This window comes from Equus caballus, chromosome 8, assembly GCF_041296265.1.
Source record: "Equus caballus isolate H_3958 breed thoroughbred chromosome 8, TB-T2T, whole genome shotgun sequence".
Taxonomy (NCBI): domain Eukaryota; kingdom Metazoa; phylum Chordata; class Mammalia; order Perissodactyla; family Equidae; genus Equus; species Equus caballus.
In genome coordinates this window covers 52,725,257-52,747,420 of record NC_091691.1, presented here as the reverse complement: position 1 = coordinate 52,747,420, position 22,164 = coordinate 52,725,257, and the positions used below count along the sequence as shown (strand labels likewise).

General features: G+C 36.6%; 1 protein-coding gene across 9 annotated transcripts in view; it reads left to right on the top strand.

Moving 5' to 3' along the window:
• DLGAP1 (DLG associated protein 1) overlaps positions 1-22,164 on the top strand; it is an 843,036-nt gene that overhangs the window by 230,643 nt on the left and 590,229 nt on the right. The gene's annotated exons all lie outside the window — the stretch shown is intronic.

Here is a 22,164-nt window from a genome sequence, read left to right as displayed (position 1 = left end):
CTCCAACCCACTGTAATTTTCTCTAGTGTCTTCCAGTTGGAACATCACCATACCCCCAGTTATCTACACTAGAAACTTAATGCCATCCTCTTGGTTCTACCCCTCCAAATCTTCTAGCAACTTCCTCCACTTCTTCACTGCTACAGTTTTAGTTCAGTCACTAAACAGCTTCCTTCTTATTGGCCCTCTGCCTCCAGTCCCACTACCTGTAGGCTAATCCTTCAGAACACTGTATGAGTTACCTTTTTTAATGAAGCAGTTTTAATCAGGTTGATTGTTTGCTGTATAATCAGCATTTAGATGTGGCTTCTCCTTATTTAAGGCAATGCTGTCCTATAGAACTTTCAGTGATAAGGAAAGATTCTGTATCTGTGCTGTTCAATATGGTAGCCACTAGTCACACGTGGCTATTGAGTGCTTGAAATGTGGCTAGTGCAACTGAGGAACTGAATTTTTGCTTGTGTTTAATTTAAATTTTAAATAGTCACATGTGGATAATGGCTATCATATTGGACAATGAAATTCTAAATGATAAAATCCAAAATCTTTGGCATGGTGTGTAAAATCCTTCACAGACCAACCACAGCTTTCTCATTTCCCCTCTCCCCTCTCATTCACTGGGTACATGTGCTGTAGACTCACACAGCTGCTTATCATCTCAGAACTCCAAAAGGACCTCATGTTCTGGCTTGTTCTGTATGTGTGTTGGTTTGTGTGTATTTTTGTCTGATATGTTCTTTCTCCTCTTAACCTCCTGTGAACACCTATAAATCCTGTAAGGTGAGGCTCAACTGTGACTTGTGAAAAGCCTCCTTTGACCTCCTCAGGCATCAGTCAACTTCCTTTTCATGCCTCCCATAACAACTTACACATTGTCTACTAAAGCATTTAACATACTGACTGGCAATTATTTGTTTCCTTATCTAGTATCCTAAATCTCATTTTTCCCTTTAAGCAGTCGGTTACAAAGCATGTTTCAAAATTATTCGCTATGACAGGTAACTAATATGTTGGAGGAAAAAAGAGTCAAGCTAAATTTCAAGTGAATTATGAAAGAGAACAATGAAAAATAAAGTGGGAAGAGGATCACCACAGGTACCATCCCTGCATCCTCTAAAGCATTTAAGTCTTTTGAGGGAATTTAAGGGAAGGAGTTGACTTTGACCTTCATAGAAGATCTAACATTTTCCCTTAAAATTCTAAATTGTATTGTTTCACCTCTTACTTTGTCTATATTTCAAATGTGTTCCTGTTTGATGTCAAATCTGTAAAAACTAATTAAGTGATAGATTTTCCATTGAGCACATCATGTATCTTTCAAGGTTAAACAAAAATAAAACACTTTGCCTAGATTTTCCATTGTGAAATTGATGGGGGGAGGGAGGATTTTTTTCAATTATGCACTGCAGTGGAAAAAAACAATACTGTCATTTAAAACTGCTAGATACAGCCAGCTTTATACATGTTTTATAATCATTGTAAAAAATCAAAGTGAATTAATGATATTTTTGAAGTTTCCTGGGAAAATGACTTCCTGCTCATTGAATTATCTTGGCAACATTCCCACCTTTTGAGCTCACTGGAGGGTGAAGAGAATAGCATCTTTCTTGTCCTGATTTTATGGAAAGCAAAGCAATCTGCTGTGTTTTTGAGGATGCTATTATTACCGTTAAAAAAAATGATTATTTAAAAGAGTCTGCTCCTCGGTACCTATTCAAACTATTCTAATTTCATTGACATTATTATGTACAGACAGTTGAAAGAATTATGGCTATTAAGCAGAGTTGAATATTAAAGAAAATGAATACATAATGATTGGGTTTCTGTTACTTCCTCTTTTTACTATAAAGAGTTTTACAGTCAACTAGATTTAAAATTATGGACTGTGAGTTATTTGACAGTCAAATTTAGAAATGGTGATAATCCTAAAACTCTTGTTTTTGTGGGATGGCATCAGGAATGAATTTGGAGAAAGAGCTTAAGCATTAGCCCAGCTACCTCCTCTTTATTCCTTTCCAACCTCCTCGGGCTGAGTGGGAACACTCTCCTCTGTGCTCCGAAGCACCAATGTGGACGTCCATTTATTGCTGAATTTACTGGCTAATTAGATGTGTATATTTCTGCATCGCCACTGGCCTGTGAACTTCTTTAAGAATAGTACCATGTACTCTTAGTCATCATTACATCCCCTGAGCCTAGCACGTTGCTTTAAACTAGATAGGCACTCAGTAAATGTGTCAGGGAGGGAGAAGAAGAGGAAGAGAGGAAGGACAGGGTTATTTTCTGGGCAAAATGAATGATGAGCATATTCTCATTAAATTTTATGAGACCTAAAAGCCTAAATTTTTTAAAGCATGTCAAAGTAGAAGCCCAAATAAAAACTCATGGCAAAACAAACATATTTTAACTGATTAATGGATAACTGCTTCTATATTGGAGATCTGAAAAATGCAGCTAGATTCTACCCATTCCTAAAGTATTTCCTTACGAAAAATTTAGGCCCTTTAAAAATATTTAACAGATATTTGAAGGATACGTTCTTACAACTAGGGAGTATTTTATACTATATTTCTGCTTTGAAAAACATCTTTTTAAAAAGAGTTTCATATTTTAATAGTGATCTAAAGACCAATTCAGAGAGGAGATCTACCTGTGTCCATTTGTATCTCCTAGAGTGTAACATGTCTTAAATTGTTGTTTCCGTCTCCAATAATATTTGTTTAGCATACAGTGTTTATGTTGGAATACTAGTTGCCATGTGAAGTGAGTGAACAGATGTGGCTCTTCCCTGTTTGTGTTGCTTTGTCCTTGCTGGGTTTCACTGAAATATGAATGCCACATTCCTGGACCTCCTCAGCTGGAGGGTCATAATATAATTCAATTATGTTCTCATCTGCTTCAGTAATCTGTTCCAGCATGACAGACATGTTCATATTATCTTGATCCACCTCTGACCATGCTGGTTGTGTTCATTAAAGAATTGTGATCTGATTTGGTGAATTTACAGCTGGGATTTTAGAATAGATACCCACAAAATCACCATTAATTGTTTCATTGCTAATTTTAGATGATTAAAAGATGATTTTTGAAAAGACTTTGCCTAATTTTGCATTTTGGCACACCCGTCGCCAACTTCCTTAAGAAAACTAACCTTTCAACTGTCACGTGCAGCCTTTGAGCCTTCAGGGACCTTGAGCACCGTCCCCTTGACCGATGGTTACCCACGCTCCGCTGTGTTCTGTTCTCTCCTTTTCAGATCTCCCTCACTTCCTCCGCACTGTTCCGACAAGTTTCTTTTTCGTTGTACATCTCAAAGCCCAGTCACCTTGAAATCTTAACTTCATTTTGTAAGTTCTGTTCTGAAACATCTTAGGCTGTTTGGTTCACCAAGCAAAACAATGGAATAGAACTTTCTGATCAGAAGTGGTAAAATCTAATCGCAAAACCACTGCTGTTTTTCGTCTGCCAAACAGAAGTAAATAGCTAAAATGCCGTAAATTGTGTTAAGCATTCATAAAGACATATAGATTGCAAAATTGTAAGAATGAATGAATATTTGCCAGCCTTAGTGTGATGTTGCATTTTCAACTTTCATTATTATCAAGAACAAAATTTGTACTTGTTTTTCTTTTAATATTTTAGAAATCCTTTATACCAGATAAATAGAAAAGTGTTTAACAAAATGGTAACACCATTATAGGGCTTGTGACCAATCACTTGCCTTACAGATGGGAATAAAAGGCAAGAATCACCCTAGTTCAACAGAAACTAAGCTAGTCAGTTATAATTTACCTGTGAACTGCTGGAGGCATATATCTTAAAATAGGAACTACAATAATGGTGCTTTGTATCACCATAATTATTTAATATTGTTTTGAAAGTTCTGGCCAATGCAATAAAAAAATAGATAGAGGTGTAAACATTAGAAACAGTTAAATAGTGATTCTTTATAAGTGATCTTCTTATATATCTTGTAGATCAAAAGGAATCAACTGAAAAAAATTTACAATTAATAAAATTGTGGTAACTTGGCAAGATATAAGATATTCAATAATCAATTGCTATTTTTGTGAACATTCAGGGAATAAAATGGGAAAATATTTATAGTGGTAAAATTTATAAAATAGGTGGTAATCACTTTAATAAGAAATATATAATTTACATGAATAAACTGAAAAATCATAATAGAAGACATTTCTAAAACAGAATGGTACATATAGGTATTCAATTCTCTACAATTTAAGTTCACTGCAATCCTAATAAAAACTTGGAAAACATCCTTTTAAAAAAACTTAAAATATTTCTAAAGTTCATCAGAAATATTGAGGAGGAAATATAAACATATAAAAATGAATAAGGAGGACACAAGTGAGCACTGCAAGACATTTACCCAACAATAACTAAAGTCAAGTGTTGTTATCTTGAGAATGTGCAGATGGGTTAGTTGGCCCAAAAATAGACCCTGACATATCTAGAAATTTAATATATTACCAGGATGATCATAAATCTGTGAGGAAGAGAAAAATTACTCAATATATGGGATTAGGATAATTGGCTAACAAAAATAGAATGAAATCAATGTAAACCCTCATCTCATATAATGCAATAAAATAAATCCTTAAGAATTAAAAAGTTATTTTTTTAACAAGCACTTCAAGAAAATTATTTAATATTTATCAGCTCTGTGAATGGTAAAGAAAAAACTTATGCTTTGAAAAATACAATAAAAATAGATATATTTAATATAAAAGTTCTTCAATTTTTGGGTATCAAAAATCTCCATATAAAAAAGACATAGAATGTTGTGTAATATATTTATTAGACAAAAAGATTATAATAATTGAGTGATAAAATTAAAGTAGCTCAGTATATAAATAAGCATAGACAGGGACAGACAATTTACAAAACAAGGAACCATGATGATCAAACAAGCATGTGGGAAGTTACTCAGCCTTCTAATCAACCAAAGAAACACAAGTTAGCTTTAAATTCTTGTCTATTAAAAAGAAAGCCCACAATAAAGGTAAAGCTAATTATCATCACTAACTAGAGTACAGTATGTATAGTATCTACACTATTATTAATATACAATATATACTATGTTAGTTACAAATAACTAATATACTTGCTCTACAAAAGTCCTAACAAAAAATGTATGTGCATTGATATCCTAAATCTTGTTTCTTAAACTGTAACTAAATATTTCAAAATACCTGAATCTTAGAGCTTTATATTGCCAAGTTTTGGAAACAATAGGGAAAATCACATGTAAAATATAAGACATTCATTTAAGAAAATATTATGCAGCCATTAAAGATGGTAATTAACAAAACCTGGATACCACTGAGAAGATAATTGTCATCCAATTGTAACTAAATAGACACAAGATACAAAATTGTATGTACAAAATAACAATGTAAAATATGATTATGAAAAAAGACCAGAAGGAAATACATCCTTAATATTAAGAGTTGTGTTTGAATGATGAGACTCTGATTTCATAACTTTGACAGTTAAAAATATATTGAAATGTAGGGCCCTTTAAAGAATGAAGTTATTTATCTAGGTAGTCAGACTATCACTGTGCTGCTCAATCTCCTGTAAAACTCTTGGGGAAATGTTCTCAAACACAATGAGATTACATCCTCTGTATAACATTGAGAATGTCAACATTTTCAAGAGGAAGAAAGACCTCTGAAAATTAAACAAAATATCTTGTCTCCCCATCTTTTCATGGTCCTGAACGTAGTCTAAGATAGTTTTCCCATAAAGTAGTTTTCCAAAAATGGTTCATTCCTGAAGGCATGTCCAGAAATCGGAGATTCTCTGTGTATGTGTGGTGATTATTTTAAGTCAATGGTTAAATGGGAGAACATTTTCCCCCAGGTCACACATGCCAGTTAATATTAGCACAAATGACACACTCCCATTGGTATGACCAGGATTATTCATAATTATCTTAATTCATCAAATCTGATACCAGTCATAAAATACACACTGTATGTATCACTGAGTCAGAAGGAAAATATGCTTGTACTTAAACGATGATAAGAAGCATCCTATTTCGTAGAGGTTAAAATGTTTTTAAAATGAATATTAAAATTGTTGAAAATAATGATTCTAACTTACAGTTACTTCTTTACCCTATTCAGGAAAAGATGTCTGAATGCAGGCAAGAAATGACAAAGATGTTTGCCTCTGGGGTGGGCAGGAGGCCCAGCTTCCCCAAGATCAGAAGGTCTGGCAAGGTTTCAGTGCTCCTGTGCTGCTTCCGTAGCTGCTTGCACACGGGAGACTTTTTCGCTGTTTTCGGCTTTCACACTCACAAATGCCCCATCATCATTCACTGCCGGTAAAAACCAGGGTAGAGTCAGAGAAGGGCCCCTCACCCAGAGCATCACCCAAGTGTGCTTGCAGCTGAACCTCCGCTTGAGATGCAAGCTCTTGAGGCAGAGCGTGCCTCTTGCTGACCCTGTACCACTTAGTTTTCTGTTCCTCCTCCCGCCACAATGCTTACTTTTTGCTTGAGCCACAAGATGCCATAGTGTTTGCAACCGCTGCAATGTAAGCAAGTGAGAATGGCATTGTTATAAGGATGATATTGAATGTGTATCTTAATTGATTTCAAATATGCCATCGGAACCTTCGGTGTATAACAAATCATTTGATGTGCACCTATAAGGAGTTTGGGGGGAAAAGGTAAATTGTAGCTTGAGGCCAAATACCATAAATATCTTGTCTTAATTCATATGATCATGTTAAAGGTGTAATTAAAACACTGCAAAATTGGGGCCAGCCCAGTGGTATAGCAGAAAAGTTCACACTCTCTGATTCAGCAGCCCAGGGTCCACGGGTTAAGATCCTGGGCACAGACCTACGCACCACTCATCAAGCTATGCTGTGGTAGTGTCCCTCATATAAAATAGGGTGAGATTGGCACAGATGTTAGCTCAGCGACAGTCTTCCTCCAGCAAAAAGAGGAAGATTGGCAACAGATATTAGCTCAGGGCCAGTCTTCCTCACCACACACACACACACACATGCAAAAACCCAGTGAAATTGAAACCTTTTACTATGAGATGGTAACTTGAGACTCCAGCCATTTGTTGACATTCCTGGCAACTCTTTCATCCTATTAAATTTGATGGACTTCATTTTTGAGGTTAGAGAGTTTTTATAATATAATCAATGACAATCCAAATATGTTTTTAAAGGATTAGAAAGGATGACATCAGTCTGATGCATTATTTAGGCATCATTCAAATATATTCTCTAATGATTTCTACTAATTGTTTAGTGAACACATTACTGTACTTAAGAAAAAGAAATACACGTTGTCACTGCATTTATAGGGACAGAAGCTCATTGCTTTCATTGATAAAACCTTGATTTGAGATCCTCCTGGATTGTAGTCTCTTCCCCAGTGTGAAGTATATCTCAAATAGGTCTTGACTCTCTCTTAGGAATCTAAGAATTGGTGTCAGCATCTTTCTCTACAAAGCTTTTCGGTTTCCCATGTATTGCAGCAACTCTGAGGGCTCTTGGAAGTAAGTGCTGGCTCCCCACTTTTCCCAATCAATATTTTCTTCCTACTTCATTTCCAGTATTCAAGAGGTTTCAGCTGACACCTGAAGGTAAATGATTTCCAAATCTTTGCTTCCTAACCTCTTAGAAATTCTAGTCCTAGATATCTGCTGGCAGCTTGAACTCCTCATGTCTGAAGTATAACCCATCATCCCTTGCCATATTGTCCTTACTCTCTTTTGTGTCTCAAATAAAACATTACTATCTTCTCAGTTATCTAGGATACCAACGTGGGTAACTTCTGTAACTTCATCCTCCCCTGAGTCCTCCATATGTAATTAATTGCAAATCCTATCAATCCGATCGTCATCTGCCATTTCACCCTGCCTCCAGAATTATCGTCCTCCAATACAGACTTGATCATCACTGTCCTGGCACAAGCAAACTGCTAGAATTCTACCATTCTAGGCCCGCTGTTTTTTGAAATCAACCTATTTCTGCAAAACTTCTGCCCTGTCTCCTCCCAGGAACCCTGTGACCCAGTTTACCAGCGGGCCTCTTTCTCCAGCACATCCTTTACATTTCCAGTCTCTATGCCATATTCTGTATTTTGATACTTCTCCCACTTTAGGAAGCCCTGCTCTGGAAGGGTTGCTACTTCTTCTGTTTCTCTTTTTCTCTGATTTTCTCTTAATCTGCATTTACTTGTGCCTCTCTTTGTGAAAGGTTTTAAGATGTCTCACAAAAATACATGCGTACACAATACTGTGCAATTACATAAAATAGAAGTGATGAGAAGTAAATGTAGGCACATAGCACAAAACCAGAGAAAAAGTTTGGTTTAGAAATAAAAGAATGACAATAGAGGGCCAGCCTGGTGGCGTAGTGGTTAAGTTCACATGCTCTGCTTGGACAGCCCGGGTTTCATGGGTTCAAACCCCAGGTGCAGACCTACACATTGCTCATCAAGCCGTGCTGTGGTGGCATTCTACAAACAAAGTAGAGGAGGCTTGGCACAGATGTTAGCTCATGGCCGCTCTTCCTCAAGCAAAAAGAGGAAGATTGGCTACACATGTTAGCTCAGGGCCAATCTTCCTCACACACACAAAAAAGAATGACAATAGCTTCCATGCACTTGCTAAGGCAGCTTCATCATCAGGATAGCCTTCACCTGTCCCCTGTGCTCTCCCTGGCTTTTACTTGCTCCTCTGTCACATTTGACACATTCTACCATGTACATAGTAATATGCCTATCTGTCCAAGTAGTCAATGAATGTATTGGAAGCAGGAGGTATGTCACATTCATATTTATATTGTTGACAGTGCTGCATAGGCACTGCTCATGTAGGAAACATTGTGTTTTTATAAATGAATAACACATGAATAGCTTGCAAATAAGATCCACACGGCAAGCAGGGTTTTTGTTTCTGTTTTTTTTGTTGTTGTTGTTGTTGTTGTTTTAAGTTGGGAGCAAAGAACTTTCATTTTATTCCTGAAACGTAATGTCCATAGAAGCTTTGCCTGTAGTCAAGTGAGGTCAATTTCCTTCCCTATATTCTCTTACAGACCATTTCTCCATGGCCCTTTTCTAGTTTGGGAAGCACTGTGAGAACACTGGCCCCACATCCCTTCCCCTCTTTGCTGCACTAACACTGGACCAAGTACCGGCCTGTGCCCCAGGGCGTCAAAGGCAGCTCTCCAAGGGATAATAGCAGTAGAAAGACACAAGCTCAGGGTGGGTTTTCAGGGTTCTGATTTTCTTATTTCTAAGGTTTATCTTCCATCTGCACACTCCCTCATCTTTGAACATGTCGTCTGCTATAGAGAATAGGGTTGTCCTTAAAAAAGCAACCTTCTATGAAAAACAATACCATGTGATAATAGATTTTTAAAAAAATCTTAATGGGTAGCATGCAGATTTCCCCTTTCATCTTTTTTAGGATGATGTTAAGACAATGTGGGCAGCGAGCATAACACATTCGAAACCTCCTCTACCTATGCTTATCTGTAGGTTTAAGAGTTGTAAAGATGCATATTGTTTCCTCAAATAGCTTGTTTTTCACAAAGTAAAAAAGGATTTTTACAGTCTCATATCCTATGTCTCATGAATCTTGGATGGAAATTGCTTAATTTAGTAGTTTTCAAGTGCATGTAGACTGTCTATGATAAAACTTCCTGCTCTACTATATTCCTGTCTAATAAAAGAGTCATCATTAGTGATGACAATTTCAATTTTTTTCCATCCAATAATCTTGGTGAGTTAAAGTAAAAGACCCCTATAAAAACTCTATTGAATAATAGAAGATAAATTAAAATTTCAAAACTGGCATGTAACTTTGAGTTTCATTAAATATAAAGGCAGAATTAATAACTCTTTATAGGTAGAGTTTTTCCATTGTTAGATTTGGGCTCAAAAATAATTTATAAATCTAGAAAATATTAAGTAAAATGCTATTTTATTTTACATTTTAAACAATATTTTAAATATATACATACATATATAAATTGCATATATATATAATTATTAATAGAAAGTCTTCATTGGTGTTCTAAACAATTTCAAGATTGCTTTGGCCTTGAATTTACTGTTACAATTTGATGAGATTTTTCATGTGCAGCAAAGCTAATGATTTAGTGATTGAAGCATATATATTTTAATCCCTTTATCTCTGTATTTTTCACCAATATTAAAAGATATTTCAAAATTTCAGCTTCAGTTTCCACCTTAGAAAAATAGAGACCAAGAAAAAATTTTAAAACATCAGCTGCTGAAGGCTAATCTTTTCTACATCTGTGTTATTCTGTTAAATTTTCAGGTTTTCGTATGAGTTTTTGGATCTGAGTCATTGAAAACCCTTTTTATGGCTGGGAGTGTTATTGAGTTCACCTGGATTTCAAAAATACACCCAAAACAGAAAAGTCAAGGAGCCAGTGTGGAAGGGAATATACAAAACCAGCTTTTAGCTTTGTTTCTCTTAATTTCTCTTCTCACCTTCATTCATTATTTCATTTATTTAATCAATATTTATAAAACACTAACAAGGGACATATTTTTCTCCAAATATCATCAAAACATCCATTTATAAAATCCTACAAGAAATCGTTGTTGCTGTAATCATATCTTTTTAATCAAAAACCATAGAGCTGTTTCACTTGATTTGTTGTTAAATTAATCCTGTAGATTCCAGGATTGAAACTGGCGTTAGTCCAGTGTTTGACTCTTTTTTTTCCCCCCAAAGCTGTTGTTTTGGGGCAGTTTTACAGAGCCATGATGTTGGCTCCCCTTTACTACAACTACAAACCTTCTCTAAGCCTTTATACTTGGATGGGACAAATTGTAAAGGTGAATTATTAGCTCTGCTTAACTGATAATTTCATTTTTGACCTAGTTTCAAGAATTTATGCATAATTTGGAAAACATAAAGGAAACATGTACAAAATGAGATAAGAAATGAATTCTAGCCAGAGCTGGGTATGTCCCAGTACTGAAATCCAGGCCAGGCCAGCATCCAGCTCAGCCTGTTCTCTGTGGCATGCCGCAGGGAAGCCGTATTGTCCTAGGAGAGAGCTTGGAGACCATTGAGTCCTCTGTACATCTCTCTTGAGTATAAGGATGTAGTTGATAGCACTGACTTCCAATTCTATTCAGTAGCTGGCTCATCAGTGCAGGCAGCATCCTGCACGTTAGAAATTTGAAGTGAACATCCATAGCGGGAGAAACGAAAATTTACTATACTATGTAGTTTTACATCACCCTTCAAGGGTAAGCTGATTAAGATGTATTTTCCTGGAATTTGAATTATCAGTGCCTTTCTTCAATGAGAAGTTGTTTCCTATCTTTGCCTCTCTTCTCATGTGCAATTCATCAACAGCTTCGGCCAACTCTTTATCCAAAACATAGCCTGAATTCCTCCCAAGTCTATAAAACCCAAGATTTGGCATCTGCCCAGAACTTAACCTCATCTCTCAATCTGCAGCAGCCACATTGGTCTTAATTTGGTTTCATTTTTCCCACCTTAGGGAACACTGGCTCTTTCCTTTGCCTGGAATTTGCTTCCTCCAGATCATCGCTTGGTTGCCTCCTCTTGGCTTCAATGTTGCTTCTCCTCAGGGGCACCTGATATTGTTGTACAATCATAGAAATAGGAAAGATCAACAGACTCTGCCTTTACAAAGTCTGTTCCAATTGTGTCCTTCTGATATGATGCCCTAAGGAGCAGTGTAAAGAGCAAAGTTCAAATTAGTTGAGGTTACAGGATAAATATATTCCAATGATAGATTCTGCTTTTAAGGATTAAATTATTTAATTTTATTCCAATACCACTTCTAAGAACTGGCTGTTTGGGGGTAAGAACAAGTTACAGTGGTTATCAAATGATGTGCTTGTGATAGTCCCATTCTTTCTTTGAAAGGCGCACTTGTACAATCCCTGATTGTTATATCTAAGGACCACTATACTTGCTTTTACCCACTCAATTGACTCATCACGCACTGTAGAATAGAATAGAAATGCAAACCAGGGTTTTTGGCTTTTTTACATGTTTCTCTCAGGATAATGGGAGACAAAATGTGATAAATAGAATCCCCCTCCCTCACGCATAGGAAATTTTAGAAATGAGAGATTTTTAACAGTCAGGAAAAAAAATGATGTCCCAGACCAAAAGTATTGTTGACATTTCTTTCCCTGTTTAGTTAATTATGTTGTCTAAATGTGATTATTCCTCCCCTGCTCGTCTCTTTGCAATGAATCCTCATGTTGCTTTTTGTTTCTCTTGGTGATGATTTCGAATGATTACCAATCAATAATAATCTATGTGAAACTCATCGCTCAGTCCTTCAACAAATACTTGCAGAATCCGTTTTCTGTGCCAGGCACTGAAAGCACTGTGTCAAGTACTGAAGGTATCAGGGTAGTTAAGATAAAGGCCCCACCCTTGAAAAGTTCAGTAGAGTGAGAGTTGGAGACATTTGACAGAAAAATGTTAAGAGTTGTAAGTGTTGAATGGTCAGGCATCTTTATTTCCTGTTCTCCCCCTGCTCAGGCACACTCTACTTCTGGCATTGTTAGTGCTCCATCTTCATGCACATTTTGAGCTCTGATTTTCTACTGTTGACTCAGTAAGAGAAATTAGGAAATCATTTCAATGTCCTGATTCAATGAGGAAAATACGTGGTAATGGAAATTTTATGTAAACTGTTTTGTGTTTCTATTGAGCAGAGAAGCACTGGGCCTGTGCTAGGTTTGGGAGAGAGATACAAGCTTTGTGCATCCGTGGAGCTTACTTTGCATTAGAAGGGATCAACAGCAAATGTGTAATTGTACAGATCACTGTATCATTGCAGTTGGACAAGTGCTCTGGAGGAAGCACACAGCATCACTTATCAGACTCTAAGAGCTGTCCTAACCTACTGCGTGGAGTTCAGAATGCACCTCCCTAAGGACATTCCATGGAAGTTAAGTCCTGAAGAATGAGAGACAATTAGCCACAGAAGAGGGGAGAAAAGAGTCAACTTTGTGCCTCGAGCCTTTGAAGGATTTTAAGCACAAATGTGACATGATTGGATTGCACTTGAGGGAGATTGCTGTGGCTACTCCGTGGAGAATGGATTAGAAAGGAGGAAAAAAGAAGCAGAGACAACAGTTAGGAGGCTGTTAAAGTTGCCCATGAAAGAGAGAGGTAGCTTAGATACGGTGGGGATGGAGAGAGTAGATACAGTTTTTAGTGATCATTAAATCTTACGTAAGTACTACATGGGGTCCTGGAGAATTCTGATTAATAGGATATCTGTAGTTTTCATCGTTTAGCATTTAGGCTTTATTTAAAGTAAAATTTATATAAAGACTCCTTTGATATGAATGGTTAGATTGAAAGAACATTTAGAAATATGCTTGAGTTATCAGATCTCACAGAGTAATCACAAGATTCACAATGCAATCATGAAAGGTATAAAAATAAATGTACAAAGTAGGACAAATGTCATTTTCATCTGTCGTTATGGCAAATGTATTTTGATGTGCTAACTATAGTGAAATAGTTTGGTTTTTTTTTACGGATTGGCACCTGAGCTAAAAAGTGTTGCAAATCTTCTTTTTTCTTTTTCTTTCTGCTTTTTTCACCCCAAATCCCCCCGGTACATAGTTGTATATTTTAGTTGTAGGTCCTTCTAGTTGTGGCACGTGGGATGCCGCCTCAGCGTGGCCTGATGAGCGGTGCCATGTCCACACCCAGGATCCAAACCAGTGAAACCCCGGGCCACTGCAGTGGAGCACGCGAACTTAACCACTCAGCCACGGGCCTGGCCCTCATGAAATAGTTTTTTAAAAGAAAAAGTTATCAATTTTAAATATACCTCCATGAAGAAATAAAGGAAAATTTATAGCTTTTAGTAAGAAAGTATATTTGAAGTAAATTCTTTCTAGATACTTCCTCTTTCTAAAGAGAATTAATAAAAAGATTATTTTAAGCTATTAGTTTCTTGTTTAATGTATTTATGTAACATTAATATACTTTGGAGTATTTCTGATGAAGACAGCTTTCTAAAGAACTTTCTCTAGGTCAAGAATAGCTGAATATTATGTCTGGAAAAGAAATTTAAAATTCTACTTGTATTTTAAAGAGAAGAAAACTCAGGTCTTTAGAACTTATGTGATAGCAAATTGACTGCTGTCTCTTCATGGCTCCAAATCTGGGGATAAGGTTTCACTGAAAATTCATAATATATGAAGTAAGCACCAATATTTACTTTTTAAATTGATGTTATTTTTTTTATTGAGTTATTGATAGGTTACAATCTTGTGAAATTTCAATTGTACATTAATGTTTCTCAGTCATGTTGTAGGTGCACCACTTCACCCTTTGTGCCCACCCCCCACCCCACCTTTCCCCTGGTATCCACTAAACTGTTCTTGGTCCATAATTTTAAATTCCTCATATGAGTGGAGTCATACACAGATTATCTGTCTCTCGCTGGCTTATTTCACTTAACATAATTCTCTCAAGGTCCATCCATGTTATTGCAAATGGAATGATTTTGTTCTCTTTTACAGCTGAGTAGTATTCCATTGTACATATGTACCACATCTTCTTTATCCACTCGTCTGTTGCTGGACACTTAGGTTGCTTCCACGTCTTGGCTATTGTAAACAGTGCTGCAATAAACATTGGGGTGCACAGGACTTTTGGGATTGCTGACTTCAAGCTCTTTGGATAAATATCCAGTAGTGGGATGGCTGGTTCGTATGGTAGTTCTATTTTTAGTTTTTTGAGGAATCTCCATACTGTTTTCCATAGTGGCTGCACCAGTTTGCATTCCCACCAGCAGTGTATGAGGGTTCCTTTTTCTCCACAACCTCTCCAACATTTGTTGCTATTAGTTTTAGATATTTTTGTCATTCTAACGGGTGTAAGGTGATATCTTAGTGTAGTTTTGATTTGCATTTCCCTGATGATCAGCGATGATGAGGATCTTTTCATGTGCCTATTGGCCATCCGTATATCTTCTTTGGAGAAATGTCTGTTCATGTCTCCAGCCCATTTTTTTGATTGGGTTTTTTGATGTTTTGTTGTTGAGTTGCAAGAGTTCTTTATATATTATGGATATTAAGCCTTTGTCAGATATATGACTTGCAAATATTTTTTCCCAGTTAGTGGGTTGTTTTTTTGTTTCAATCCTGTTTTCATTTGCCTTGAAGAAGCTCTTTAATCTGATGAAGTCCCATTTGTTTATTCTTTCTATTGTTTCCCTTCTCTGAGAAGGCATGGTGTCCGAAAAGATCCTTTTAATACTGATGTCAAAGAGTGTACTGCCTACGTTTTCTTCCAGAAGCCTTATGGTTTCAGGTCTCACCTTTAGGTCTTTAATCCATTTTGAGTTTATTTTGGTGAATGGTGAAAAAGAATGGTCAATTTTCATTCTTTTACACGTGGCTTTCCAGTTTTCCCAGCACCATTTGTTGAAAAGACTTTCTTTTCTCCATGGTATGCCCTCAGCTCCTTTGTCAAAGATAAGCTGTCCATAGATGTGTGGTTTTATTTCTGGGCTTTCAATTGTGTTCCATTGATCTGTGCACCTGTTTTTGTACCAGTACCATGCTGTTTTGATTACTGTAGCTTTGTAGTATGTTTTGAAGTCAGGGATTGTGATGCCTCCCGTTTTGTTCTTTTTTCTCAGGATTGCTTTAGAAATTCGGGGTCTTTTGTTGCCCCATATGAATTTTAGGATTCTTTGTTCTAATTCTGTAAAGAATGTCATTGGGATTCTGATTGGGATGGCGTTGAATCTGTAGATTGCTTTAGGTAGAATGGACATTTTAACTATGTTTATTCTTCCAATCCATGTACATGGAATGTCTTTCCATCTCCTTATCTCATCATCCAATCCTCTCAGAAAGGCCTTGTAATTTTCATTATATAGGTCCTTCACTTCCTTAGTTAAGTTTACCCCAAGGTATTTTATTCTTTTTGTTGCGCTTGTGAATGGTATTGTATTCTTGAGTTCTTTTTCTGTTGGTTCATTACTGGAGTATAGAAATGCTACTGATTTATGCAAATTGATTTTATACCCTGCAACTTTTCTGTAGTTGTTGCTTACTTCTAACAGTTTTCCAATGGATTCTTTGGGGTTTTCTATATATAAGATCATGTCGTCTGCAAACAGCGAGAGTTTCACTTCTTCCCTCCCTATTTGGATTCCTTTTATTCCTTTTTCTTGCCTGATTGCTCTGGCCAGGACCTCCAGTACTATGTTAAATAAGAGTGGTGATAGAGGGCATCCTTGTCTCGTTCCTGTTTTTAGGGGGATGGGGTTCAGTTTTTGCCCATTGAGTATGATGTTGGCTATGGGCTTGTCATATATGGCCTTTATTATGTTGAGGTAGTTTCCTTTTATGCCCATTTTGTTCAGAGTTTTTATCATAAACGGCTGTTGGATCTTGTCAAATGCCTTCTCTGCATCTATTGAGATGATCATGTGGTTTTTATTCCTCAGTTTGTTGATGTGGTATATCATGTTGATTGATTTGCGGATGTTGAACCATCCCTGTGTTCCCGGTATGAATCCCACCTGATCCTGATGTATGATTCTTTTGATGAATTGCTGAATTCTGGTTGCCAAAATTTTGTTTAGAATTTTTGCATCTATGTTCATCAGTGATATTGGCCTATAGTTCTCTTTTTTTGTGGTGTCCTTGTCAGGTTTTGGTATCAGCGTGATGTTGGCCTCATAGAATGTGTTAGGAAGTGTTCCGTCTTCCCTAATTTTTTGGAATAGCTTGAAAAGGATAGGTATTAAATCCTCTCTGAAAGTTTGGTAGAATTCCCCAGGAAAGCCATCTGGTCCTGGGGTTTTATTCTTTGGGATGTTTTTGATTGCTGTTTCAGTCTCTTTCCTTGTGATTGGTCTGTTCAAATTGTCTGCCTCTTCTTGAGTGAGCTTTGGGAGATTGTAGGAGTCCAAGAATTTGTCCATTTCCTCTAGGTTATCCATTCTGTTGGCAAATAGTTTTTTGTAGTATTCTCTTATAATCTGTTGTATTTCTGCAGAGTCTGTTGTTATTTCTCCTCTTTCATTTCTGATTTTGTTTATTTGAGCTTTCTCCCTTTTTTTCTTTGTAAGTCTGGCTAGTGGTTTGTCAATTTTATTTATCTTCTCAAAAAACCAGCTCTTTGTCTCATTGATCCTTTCTACTGCCTTTTTCGTTTCAATAGTATTTATTTCTGCTCTGATTTTTATTATTTCTCTCCTTCTGCTGACTTGGGCTTCATTTGTTCTTTTTTCTCTAGTTCAGTTAGGTGTGCTTTAAGGTTGCTTATTTGAGATTTTTCTTGTTTGTTAAGATGTGCCTGTATTGCGATGAATTTTCCTCTTAATACAGCTTTTGCTGTATCCCATATGAGTTGGTATGGCATGCTATCATTTTCATTTGTTTCCAGGTACTTTTTTATTTCTTCTTTAATTTCTTCAATGATCCATTGCTTGTTCAGTAGTGTGTTGTTTAGTCTCCACATCTTTGTGCCTTTCTCAGCTTTTTTCTTGTAATTAATTTCTAGCCTTATAGCACTATGATCTGAGAAGATGCTTGTTATTATTTCAATTTTTTTAAATTTGTAGAGGCTTGCCTTATTTCCCAACATATGGTCTATCCTAGAGAATGTTCCATGTGCACTTGAGAAGAATGTGTATTCAGCTCTTTCAGGGTGAAGTGATCTATATATGTCTATTAAGTCCAATTGTTTTAGTTTTCATTCAGCTCCACTATTTCCTTGTTGATTTTCTGTCTGGATGATCTGTCCATTGATGTGAGTGGGGTGTTGAGGTCCCCTACTATTATTGTGTTGTTTTTAACATCTTCCTTTAGGTCTGTTAATAGTTGCTTTATGAATCTTGGTGCTCCTGTGTTGGGTGCATAGATATTTATAAGCATTATTTCTTCTTGATGAAGTGTCCCTTTGATCATTATATATTGTCCCTCTGTGTGTCTCTTTACCTGTCTTATTTTGAAATCCACTTGGTCTAATATGAGAATTGCAACACCTGCCTTTTTTTCCTTGCTATTTGCTTGAAGTATTGTCCTCCACCCCTTCACGGTGAGTCTGTGTTTCTCCTTGGGATTGAGGTGTGTTTGCTGGAGGCAACAAATTGTTGGATCATGTTCTTTAATCCATTTTGCCACTCTGTGTCTTTTTATTGGAGAGTTCAATCCGTTCACATTGAGAGTGATTATTGATGCATGTGGACTTAATGCTGTCAATCTGTCGCTCATTATCTTGTTTTCCTGTGTTTCTTTTCCTGTGTGCTTTAGACTACCCATTTAATACTGCAATTTCTTATGCTGGGTTTCTTAGATTTTTCCTTATCTGTGATTTGTGACTCTGTTCTGTACTTTATTTTAGTGTCTACCTTGAAGTTTGTATTTAGAATCTCGTGTATAATATAGTCTATTCTCTGGTGGTCTCTTACCTACTTGACCAATACTGATTTAGACCCTTTGCTCTTCCCCTCCTAAATAATTATTTTCATTTTTTATTCCAACTCGTCTTATTAATTTGTAGTTAGAGTGCTAAGATCGTCCTTGTTTTGGTAGTTTCCTTACTTTTACCCTAATGCTATAATTGAATATTTGCTATCCTGTTCTGGTTCTATCCATCGGTCTCCCTAGTCTGTGGATTGTGTCCCCTTTCTCCCTTTTTTCTTTTTTCAAGTATGAGAGCCATCTTGAGGATTTCTTGTAATGGAGGGCTTTTAGTTACAAATTCCCTTAACTTTTGTTTGTCTGGAAAAGATTTAATTTCTCCCTCGTATCTGAAGGAAATTCTTGCTGGATAGAGTATTCTTGGCTGAAGGTTTTTATCCTTTAAGGCTTTGAATATATCACTCCATTCTCTCCTAGCTTGTAGGGTTTCTGTAGAGAAATCAGCTGACAGTCTGATACGGGCTCCTTTATAGGTTATTCTCTTTTTTTTCCTTACTTCCCTGAGTATTCTCTCCTTATCATTCCTATTTGCCAACTTTACTACTATGTGCCTTGCGGTAGGTCTTTTTACATTGACAAATCTAGGAGATCTAAAACTCTCCTCTACACACATTTCTCCATTGATCCCTAGATTTGGGAAGTTCTCTTCAATAATTTCATTAAGCACACTTTCTGCTCCATTTTCCATTTCCATATTCTCGGGAATTCCTATGATCCTTATGTTCTTACTCCTCATTGAATCCATTATCTCTTGGAGATTTTCCTCATTTTTCTTAATTCTTAGTTCTCTTTCTTCCTCTGTCTGGCACCATTCAGCCTGTCTGTCCTCGATTATGCTAATTTTCTCCTCTATGTTGTCCACACGGGCATTCAGGGAATCCGTATTCTGTTTTCTCTGGTCCACTGTGTTTTTCATCTCAAGTAATTCTGTTTGGTTCTTCTTTATGATTTCAATCTCTTTTGTGAAGTAGCTCCAGAACTCGGCTTGTTTCTCTATCTTTCTCTCTACCCCATTGAGTTTTTTGATTATAGCTGCTCTGAATTCATTATCACTTAGTTTACCTAATTCCAAGTCCTCAGGACTTAATTCTGTGTTTTTATTGTTTTCCTTCTGGTCTGGGGCTTTTATAAATTGCTGGATGGTAAAGGGGTGGTTTTTTCTCATGGTGGTAGAATTCAGTTGCAGTTACAGCCTGTGGCCACTAGATAGGGGTCGAGAGCAGCGTGTTAGCTCTCCGCCTTGGGGCAAGATGGCTGCGCCCACTGGCTTTGCTGGGGGGGAGGGGCTGTTACTCACACGTGCCGGTCTGGGTTCAGATCAGTTCTGTTCTCTGGTCTCCCAAGGCCCTTGATTTATAGGGTCCCCTCGGACGGAAGCTTTCCCCCCATCAGCAGGTCTCCACTGAACCAGCAGCAGGAGTCCTGGATGATCCCCCGGTCGCGCGGCCCCTCCCCCGCTCCTTCCCGACTGGCGCCGCAGCGATCGCAGACTCTAGGGGAGGGAGCGATGTTCTCTCCTACCGTTCCAGCACCTCCGAAGGTGTAAAGCTAGGTTTATGATCTGCGCCTTCTTGGTATTGTAGGTCTCTAACGAGCTGGCATTATGTTTATTCTCTGAAATTCAGTTCTTCCAATCTTTTGTTGTATTTTGGAGGGGAGAGAATCCCGGGTCAGCTCACCCCGCCATTTTGCTCCGCCCCTTGTCCGATGTTATTTTTTTTAAACCAGTTTTAGATTTACAGAAAAATTATGCAGATGATAGGGAAAATTCCAAGACACCCCCCTTCCTTCAGGCCACAGTTTATCCTATTATTAACATCTTGCATTAGTGTGGTACATTTTTCATAATTAGTGAGCCAATAATGATACATTAATATTAAATAAAGTCCATAATTTACACTAGGGTTAACTCTTTGTGTTGTACCTATTGTGGGTTTTGACAAATGTATAATATCATGCATCTGTCATTACAATATCATACAGAATAGTGTCACTGGCCTAAATATCCCCTGTGCTCCAGCTATTCATTCCTCCCTCTTTCCTCCTGAACTCTTGGTAACCGCTACTCATTTTACTGTCTCTGTAGTTTTACCTTTTCCAGAATGTCATATAATTGGAATTATAGTAGCTTTTGAAGACTGGTTTCTTTCACTTTGCCATATGTATTTAAAGTTTTTCCGTGTCTCTTTTTTTAACTTGTTAGCTCATTTTTTTGCATCTCTGAGTAATATTCCATTGCATGGATGTACCACAATTTGTTTATCTGTTCACCTATTGAAGGATATTTTGGTTGTTTCCAGTTTGGGCAATTATGAATAAAGCTGCTATAAATATTTGTATGCAGGTTTTTGTGTGGACATTATTTTTCAATTAATTTGGGTAAATACCTAACAGTGCAATTGCTAGATTGTATTGTAAACCTAGGTTAAGCTTTGTGAAAAACAGCTAGACTATGTTCGAAAGTGGATGTGCCATTTTGATTTCCAATCAGCAATGAATAAGAGTTCCTCTTACTCTATGAGGTCTGTGTCATTTCATTTTTTGGCATAAGAATGTCCAATTATCCCAGCACCATTTGTTGAAAAGTCTATCCTTCTTCCATTGAATTGCCCTTGCTCTTTGTCAAAGGTCAGTTGACTACCTTTGTGTGGGTCTGTTTTTGGGCTCCGTATTCTGTTCTATTGATCTGTCTGCTCTTTCATAAATACCATGCTGTCTTGATCACTGTAGTTTCATAGTAAGTCTTAAAGTCAGTAGCTTCAGTCATTCAACTTTCTTCTTCTTTTTCAGTAGTGTGTTGTCTATCTGGATCTTTTGGCTTTGCATACAAACTTTAGAATCACTTTGTCAATATCTATAAAATAATTTGTTAGAATTTTGATTGGGATTCTATTGAATCTGTAGATCAAGTTTGGAAAACTTGATACCTTAATAATATTAAGTCTCTCATAATTTATTTAGGTCTTTGATTTCTTGCATCAGAGTTTTGTAGTTTCAAGGCTTACTTTTTAGATGACCTGTATGGATGTTAAAATTTCTCAATCTAAATGTGGTATAACTTTATGAAGACTTGTATTTTTAAACTACCATTGTTTTTAAATAATTTTCTCCAGCAGTCAAAACAAAACAAAACAAAAAGTTGCAGCTTCTGGGGAGGTCTTAATGAAATAAAAATACAAACTGTATCAATAATAATTAAGAATTATCAAGCAACAACTTCTTCAATAATTTTTATACAGAAAATACATAGTCATTCATGACAAGAAGGCCCTAGTTGTACAACATTCATTGTATGAAGATGTCTTTCAGAAATATTGCAATTTTTATTTCTGGTGGTATGATTCCTTCATGTTTATGGTATTTCTTCCTCTCAAAATTAGAAAAAACTTATAAAAAAGTAATAATTTATAATTATTGGTACTCTTTACAATGAGACAGGTGAATCTTAAATATCATTTGAAAATAATATCTACAAAGATATAATTTCTGCAAAAGAAATTTACTGATTAAAAGGTCTACCAGGTGAATTTACCTGATTTAACTTAATCTGTCAATGACTAAATTATGTTTTGCACTGTTGCAAAGAGAACCTGAGGTAACTTGTATGAATGAATCCAACTGGAAAATGTTATCTTATGTATAGTTGGTTTTCACTAAATTTTCAAAAT